The sequence below is a fragment of the Miscanthus floridulus genome, chromosome 9, assembly GCF_019320115.1.
Source record: "Miscanthus floridulus cultivar M001 chromosome 9, ASM1932011v1, whole genome shotgun sequence".
NCBI lineage: Eukaryota > Viridiplantae > Streptophyta > Magnoliopsida > Poales > Poaceae > Miscanthus > Miscanthus floridulus.
The window spans coordinates 29,175,432-29,183,325 of record NC_089588.1 but is presented as its reverse complement, the minus strand read 5'-3'; the positions used below and the strand labels follow the sequence as shown (position 1 = coordinate 29,183,325).

General features: G+C 43.9%; 1 long non-coding RNA gene across 1 annotated transcript; it reads left to right on the top strand.

Annotated features, from left to right (window-relative positions):
• Positions 1-235: 235 nt before the first annotated feature.
• On the top strand, positions 236-7,375 carry LOC136481632 (uncharacterized). The gene is made up of 3 exons (XR_010764801.1): positions 236-762; positions 1,882-2,760; positions 7,267-7,375. It is a non-coding gene; the product is annotated as an uncharacterized lncRNA (long non-coding RNA).
• Positions 7,376-7,894: the final 519 nt, after the last annotated feature.

Below are 7,894 nucleotides of genomic sequence, written 5' to 3'. Positions count from 1 at the left end.
GGGGTCCCTAACATATGATACATCCCTAATAATAGCCCCTCAACTATTCGATTTTTATTGGAAGTAAAAAGTCAAATAGCTGAAGACAACCAAGTGTGTCCCAATTACAACTCAGAGCCAACGCACGACTCCCGCCTACTTAGAGATAGTCTAGGTATGATTCAATCTTTGGCTAGCCTGCGGCGGCGATCTACACATGAACCTCCATGACGTTGTCTTTGGTAGCTTGGAACTTCGCAGGGCCTTAAGCCCTTGATACCTTCCCTTCATAGTTTAGCCTTTGTCGAAGAAATTGATGTAGTGGAAATAGGCGAAGTAGTCGACATAGGCAAGGTAGATGTAGACGATCATGACATGTCTTCAAGATTACACTCACGGGCGTTAGGCAAAGCCTTCATCTTCGGACAGATTGCTTGTTCAACGCACTCCTTGTAACGCCCAAAAAAAATGAAAGAAAAAAAAAGTTTGAGAAGGGCCAAGGCCCAACCAGCCCACACCCCTCTTTAACTCCTTTAGATCAGCACCCCCTCCTCTCTCCTTCAACCTCCAGACCAGCCCCTCCTCTCCCTGCTCGAGCCCCTCTTCTCCAGCTCGTGTCTCTCCCCTCCCCTGCGCCCTCTCCCTCTCTAGAAGCTCCTCCAAGCAGCAGCAACCAGGGGGGAAGGAGAAAAATGGATTGAGGAGCAAGAAGAGGTGCATCTTTCATGGAGATCGGTCCTTTCCCATCCCTTTCCGTCGCCCTAGGGTTTGTGGGTGACCAAGGTGAGTTGGATTTCTCCCTTCTCTACACAAGTTGGGTGTTTAGGGTGGAGTTTGGCCTTGGGTATAAGTGGATTAGAGGGGAATAAAAGTTGTTGGGATGTCATTCCATGGATTTTAGTGGTGCAGTTCCTGTAGCTTTTCTAGGGGAAGTGATTAGGGCTACTTAGAGGCCGAAATAGCAGTTTTGGTGAACTACAAAGTTGTAGAAGACATTCAGATCTATTATCTCGTCAAATATCATGATTTTAGGCCAAATTGTTTGAGAGATATGATTTTTCTGAGTTACCCGTGTTTCCCTGACAAAGTTCTGGATAGAGTGGGATATAAGAGGTTTTGGAGAAACATAGAGGCATGATGGGACTCTAGAAATTATAAGAGATTTGTAGTTTTTTTTCATTACCTTTCCAGAATGGTAAAGTTGATCTTTGTAGGGTTTATGTAACTACTGATATGGAATGTTCAGTAAAGATGTTGTGCAATGTCTGACAGATTGTCAGTCCGAACTTCTAACCAAGATTAGATCATCTAAATGATTTTTCTCGAGGACCCAATGACTTAGAGAGTTGTGGATAATGGACTTATCTATTTCATATGGAAATCTTGGAATTTTTGGATGAAGGGAATAGGAGGTAGTACAGTTTTAGTACTTCTCTGTCAGTTCTGGACAGTTTTGTATCCATTCAATGTTTGGCCATCTTAATGGAAGAATCTAAACTTGTGATATAAACAAAGGTTGTATAGCTTTTCTTACCCTTTTCAGATTGATAACGAACATATTTGTTGGATAAGTATATCTCTAGTTATGGATTTTATAAGTTTACTGTTATGTTTCCTCGTCAAAAAAGTTCAGTTAAGTTCAGAAATTGTTGATGCCATCTTAGAGATCTCTTATGGTGAATCTTAATATAGGAAAGTTGTATGTAATGGAGTTTTATATCATCTGGTAAATTGTGATAATCTTTGGATGTATGGTTAAAACTGGAAGAAATAGAGAAGCAACAGTGCTATTGTTATTAATCGAACTGCGTTGGTAATGGCTTGATTTATGGGTTTGGGTATTCTAGTGCGTGTCTTTGTTTGAATAATAGTGTTGGTACTGAGAGTACTACTTGTGATCAGGTGATTTGCAATTGGAGTGTGCCCAACTCTTTGATCTATCATTGATGAAGGCAAGTAAACGTAACGGTGGTTGCAACCGGCTTTAGCTTGTTGTTTATTCTACCTCCACCTTTAAAATTCAGAACCAATACAATATTGTGTTGCCTCTCAGCCATGATATAATGACTTTGTGACATGCTATATGCTCTCTATTTAATTAACAATGTCCTACACTGGTGGCTTGATGATGCTCATGTTGGTTCGATGGAACAAGGCTTCTTGTCCCCATGGAGAGATGCTCATGGTGTTATATGTGGTTATTTATTATTCTTCTTGTGGCATTTGCACTGCATCATATGCATTCATTGGCATATGGAGTTATGTCACTGCTAAGCAGTGACCGTACCGGTACAGCATCGTTTATCGATGCGGCTTCATACCTTGTTGGGTATGAAGGCAGGAGACATGGCATTTGCAATGCATATGCATTTTGATTTTGGACTATGGCAGGAAAGCTTCCTTGGTCTGAGGCTTTGGGAGAGTTAGTGAGAAGCTACGCTTCTCCAAGGGTTGGTGATGACTAATCTTTATCTTATATGAGGATACATCACTTGTTGGAATTATCTCATTGCCTTGGTGGTTACTAATCTTTACCACGTATGCGTTTATATCAATTGTTGGACACATCCCATGGCTTATTGTCGGCTGACATATAACTTATGTATAAATTGATGCTTAATGAATTTGTGGTTTAACTGGCTTGTTAAAGCAGTTTACTTGCTGAGATTTTTATATCTCACACCTCCTTTCTATCTTTCCAGACGCTTCAGGTGGCTTTTGCTTAGAGGGTGGGAAAGTAGCGGCACACTCGGCACGTGCATGTCCCCTTCCAGTGTGAAGGTTTGTGGTAATAATAGCATGACTGGAAGTGAAGTTTCTACTTGTGGTTATTGTTAGGTTGTTTCCTATAGTCTGCCATTGAGGCTTATACGCTCATTAGGATGCTATATCAGGATAGTGTACTTATTTATATCTCTCTATATACGTTGTTGCTTCCGCGTTGCTCCGGTTTAAGGGGAGATGTTGCCAAAATTGCTGTTGATCATTCTAGTTTCCAACTCTTGTGCTGGCATATTAGGTAGTAAGGTTCTGGGGTGTTACACTCCTCTTGGCCCCTCTAGGCTGGCGCTTGTGAGAATTTTTTTCACATGCTTGAAGTTAATGATGTAGGCATGGTTGCTGTCATATATTTCATGGGTGATGACCCTCCCCCTGCTCCAATTGATGGTGAAGGCGAAGTCAAAGGTGACAATGGTGACCCTCCCGCTCTAGACTGACGGTGAAGGTGAAGTCAAAGATGTTGATGGTGTCGAAGTCAGTGGCAAAACCCTTGCTAAGAAGTTGGCTCAAGAATTGTCAATGATGTTGAAGTCGTTGGCAAAGCCTCTAGTCAAAAAGTTTGTGAAAGAATTGTCGATGACGCCAAAGTTGTTGGAGAAACTCCTTGCCAAAATATTAGCGATGCGGAAGCGTTGATGCCAAAGTCAATGGTGAAGCCCTTGATGATGTGTTCGCGAGGGCGTAGTTGATGAGATTGTAGTAGGTGGCAAAATCCCTCATTGATACGTTGGCGTTGGCGGTGTCAAGTTCACCAAATTTGGTTGTGAAAGCCTTGCCAAGATGTTGGTGTAGGCGGTGTCGAGTTCATCAAAGTCGATGGTGAAGCCCCTTGCTGATATGTTGGTGTAGGTGTGGTTGATGACACCGAAGTACGTGGTGAATCCCCTCTTCGATGTGTAGGCGTAGGCATAGTTGATGTGTAGGCATAGGCATAGTTGATGACTGTTGATGGTCATTAACACCTATTTTGACCATCAACATTTCACCCAAAGGCTAATTAAAGTGAGGTAAATCATCATCACACGTGTTGAATTTGATTTATACTTCACCTAGTTCCACTTGTACTTCGAGATTTTTTATGCAGGAATTTTAGCAAAAACAGTACAAAACAAATGCATAGGAGGCAAGTGGACGTGGTAGGGGGCTTAGGCCCACAAAGCCACGTCAGCCAACACCACCTAGCCGTTGCCCTATGCCACCCTGGCCCTTGCCATGTCACCGATCCGTGGGATAGACTCTAGAAGACCTCCCAAGCGGTGATCCTATGTCGGTTTGATCAAGGGCCAAGACGAAGTTGCCTTGGATCCATGGGCCCACTGTCATACACTCAAGGGGCCAAACCAACTTCCAAACTGCCTTACTTGCCCAAGCAACCGACTTACCTACATGCAATCGCCATCCAGAGACCATCTAGAACCGTTGGATGCAAAGGCGGTGGGATAGACGGTCGCCCAACGCCTAGGGGAGTCACCGGACGCCCTAGGGGGCCACCGACCTCCCTTGGCTACCTACAAGTACCCCCACTGCCTCAACACACTATAAAAGCTGTGGAGCTCGGTGGAGAAGTGCCCCATACAATTCAAAGCTTCTTCAAGCTCTCTAGCTTAGAGTAGCTCTAGAGTAGTAGCTTAGGAGTGGAACTAGAGCTAGAGCAGAGTTTCTTCAGAGTCTAGAAGAGTCTTCTGGGTCTGGTATAATTCCTTTGTAATTCTTTCATTTAGCATTTACTTTATTCAGTACTTTATTTAAGTATTATTGCTTTGCTTTGTTCAAGTTCTAGTTCATTAGTGTTTATCATTAATGAGCTTAGGTGCTTGCTCTTAGCATAGTATCATAGGTTATCTTTTGTTTAGTAGTCATTCATTAGTACCGGTTCCACCGTCTGGTTAGGGTACTTTGATCTTATTTCATCAGAGCTCAGATCAAAGTAGTCAGTCTATAGATTAAGCGTGGTGCTTAGGCTATAGATTACCTGTGGATACGGCTAGGCCTCCAGATAAATTATGGTAGCTGGCAAGTGGTGATAGCTTTGTCTATCCTTTATATTCCACCACGATAGGTCTAGTTATTAAAGCGTAGAGCTCGTGGTAGATCTTGTGAAAGGTCCTAATGGCTAGAGGGATGGTGAATAGCCTATTAAAAATTTCTACAACAACACTTAGCAAACTGGTTAGACAATTATGAGGCGAAGCAAGTGTTGCGCTAGTCTATAAAAAATACAAGCCACCTACCACAATTCTAGTTTCTATAGATTCTAACCCCACAATGACTATGGCACTACACTAAGTTAGTGTCCTCTGAAAGGCTAACTAAAGAGCCACACTAACCAAACTAACAAGCTATCACAACTAGCTACACTAAAGAGCTTGATAACTAGTTTGCGGTAATATAAAGAGAGAGAGCAAGATAGTTATACCACTATGTCAAGAAAGGAGCCAATCAATCACAAGAATGAATACCAATGAAAACCAATCATCTCGGAATCAAATGATGACAATATAATTTTTTACCAAGGTTCACTTGCTTGCTGGTAAGCTAGTTCTCATTGTGGTGATTCAATCACTTAGAGTTCACGCGCTAATTGGCATCACACGTCAAACCCTCAATAGGGTGCTGCACAACCAACACAAGATGAGGATCACACAAGTCACGAGCAATCCACTAGAGTATCTTTTGGCTCTCCATCGCGGAAAGGTCAAGAACCCCTTACAAGCACCATGATCGAAGCCAGAGACAATCATCAACCTTCGCTCGACGATCCTCGCTACTCCAAGCTGTCTAGGTGGCGGCAACCACCAAGAGTAACAAGCGAATCCCATAGTGAAACACGAACACCAAGTACCTCTAGATGCAAACACTCAAGCAATGCACTTGGATTCACTCTCAATCTCATAAAGATGATGAATTTATGATGAAAATGAGTGGGAGGGCTTTGGCTAAGCTCACAAGGTTGCTATGTCAATGCAAATGGCGAAGAGAGTGAGCTGGAGCCAGCAATGGGGCTTAAATAGAAACCCCCACGAAATAGAGCCGTTGTACCCCTTCACTGGACACTGCTCGGGGCGACCGGATGCTCCGGTCAGATCGACCAGACGCACCCTGCCAGCATTCGGTCAACAGATGGCTGCCACGTCATCCCTCTCTTCAAATACCAAGTGCCCGATCCCAACGGTCAAGTGATGACCGGATGTAGCACAGTGTCACGACCGAACGCAGGACCACATCATCCGGTCACTTCTAGTAAGATTCCAGCTGCGACTGGACGCGTCAGTTTGATCATGACCGCACGCAGGACCCCAGCGTCCGGTCATTTCTAGTAAACCTCCACTCACGACCGGACGTGTCCGGTCATGCCCGACCGGACTCACCTAGCGTCCGATCACTCACTGTCTCCTCTGTGCGCTGCCACGTCAGCGGGACCAGATGCACCCAGCCAGCGTCCGGTCATAAAGTGACCCAGCGTCCGGTTGAAGACCGACGCCAATGTATTCACTGCTTCCACTGACCAGACGCGTCGATCCAGTTGAGGCCAACGTCCGGTCCACTCTATGAAACCCTGTACAGGGCGCCGGTGGCACCGTTGGACTGTCCGCACTCTAGGGTGGACACTCCACCGATGAAGTTTCGAACCCTTACTCAAATGTGCCAACCACCAAGTGTATCACCTTGTGCACATGTGTTAACATATTTTCACAAATGTTTTCAAGGGTTTTAGCACTCCACTAGATCCTAAATGCATATGCAATGAGTTAGAGCATCTAGTGGCACTTTGATAACCGTATTTCGATACGAGTTTCACCCCTTTTAATAGTACGGCTATCGGACCTAAATGTGATCACACTCGCTAAATGTCTTGATCACCGAAATAAAATGGCTCCTACCACTTATATCTTTGCCTTAAGCCTTTTGTTTTTCTCTTTCTTCTTTTCAAGTCCAAGCACTTGATCATCACCAAGGCATCACCGTCATCATGTCATGATCTTCATTTGCTTCGCCACTTGGAATGTGCTACTTATCTCATGAACACTTTGATAAACTAGGTTAGCACTTAGGATTTCATTAATTCACCAAAACCAAACTAGAGCTTTCAATTGGCCAAGCAGTACACTGCCGAGCCGTATGGACCCCACCTCCATATCTTTAGTATACGGGGCAAGGGTGGTACAAGCTTAGGCGGAGAACGTTATGGTGGACGAAACTACCGAGTTGATCTTGAAAAGGTAGAGTGTAGTTGCAACGTCCCTCAGATCATGCATGCCCCTTGCTCTCATATGATCACGGACTACAGGATTTGCGGGTACAACTATGAGGATCTGCCATATATGTCACCCTTGTATCTCCGTTCAAACACCATTAGTATTTAGGAGATGAGCTTCGAGCCATACCTTGACCTGACACAGTGGCCACCTTATAATGGTTATGACTACATGCCGCATTCAGATATAATGTTAATTTGAATATTGTTAATTTGAATACTCTAACCCTTTATTTATCAATTTGTAACAGGATCGCCCCTCCCACGCTGCACCAGATATACTCCCTTCTTGAGGTGGAGTACAACGACGAGGTTTCCAAGAGACGTACGAGGGATTCTTTCACTCCTAGGACTTAGTTGGTTATGTTGAACTTATGTCGAACGAATATTGTTGTCCGAAACTTGCAACTTGTCAACTTGCGCATGGACTCTATTTATTTGCTTCATATTCGTTTCAACTTGCACATGGTTGCTGCAGCACTTGTAGTTGTTTACAGCACCAACAGCAACTCCCGTTCAGTTGCAATTGAGGCTGGTCAGCTTCTGTCTGTGTCCAGGTACTGCCACGCCATGGGGCTTGGCGCGTTAGTGTCGCGCCGTGGGCTATGGCGCGGCAAAACCTGGACACTGGCAGAACCTGGGCTTAGGGTTGGCGCGTCGATTTTGTTCGTTTTAGAAATTCTCAACGCATTTGCTATTATTAAAAAAACTTGGAGAGCGATAAACGGATAGGTCGGATGGTGACAAACGGATGGGATCACTTAAGATCGACCATGGGTAATCGAATATTTTTTTAATTTTAACATTTTTTGTAAATTAATTCTAAATCTAACATTGTTTGTTTTTTATTTCTAAATTTAACACTTTTGGACACGTCTT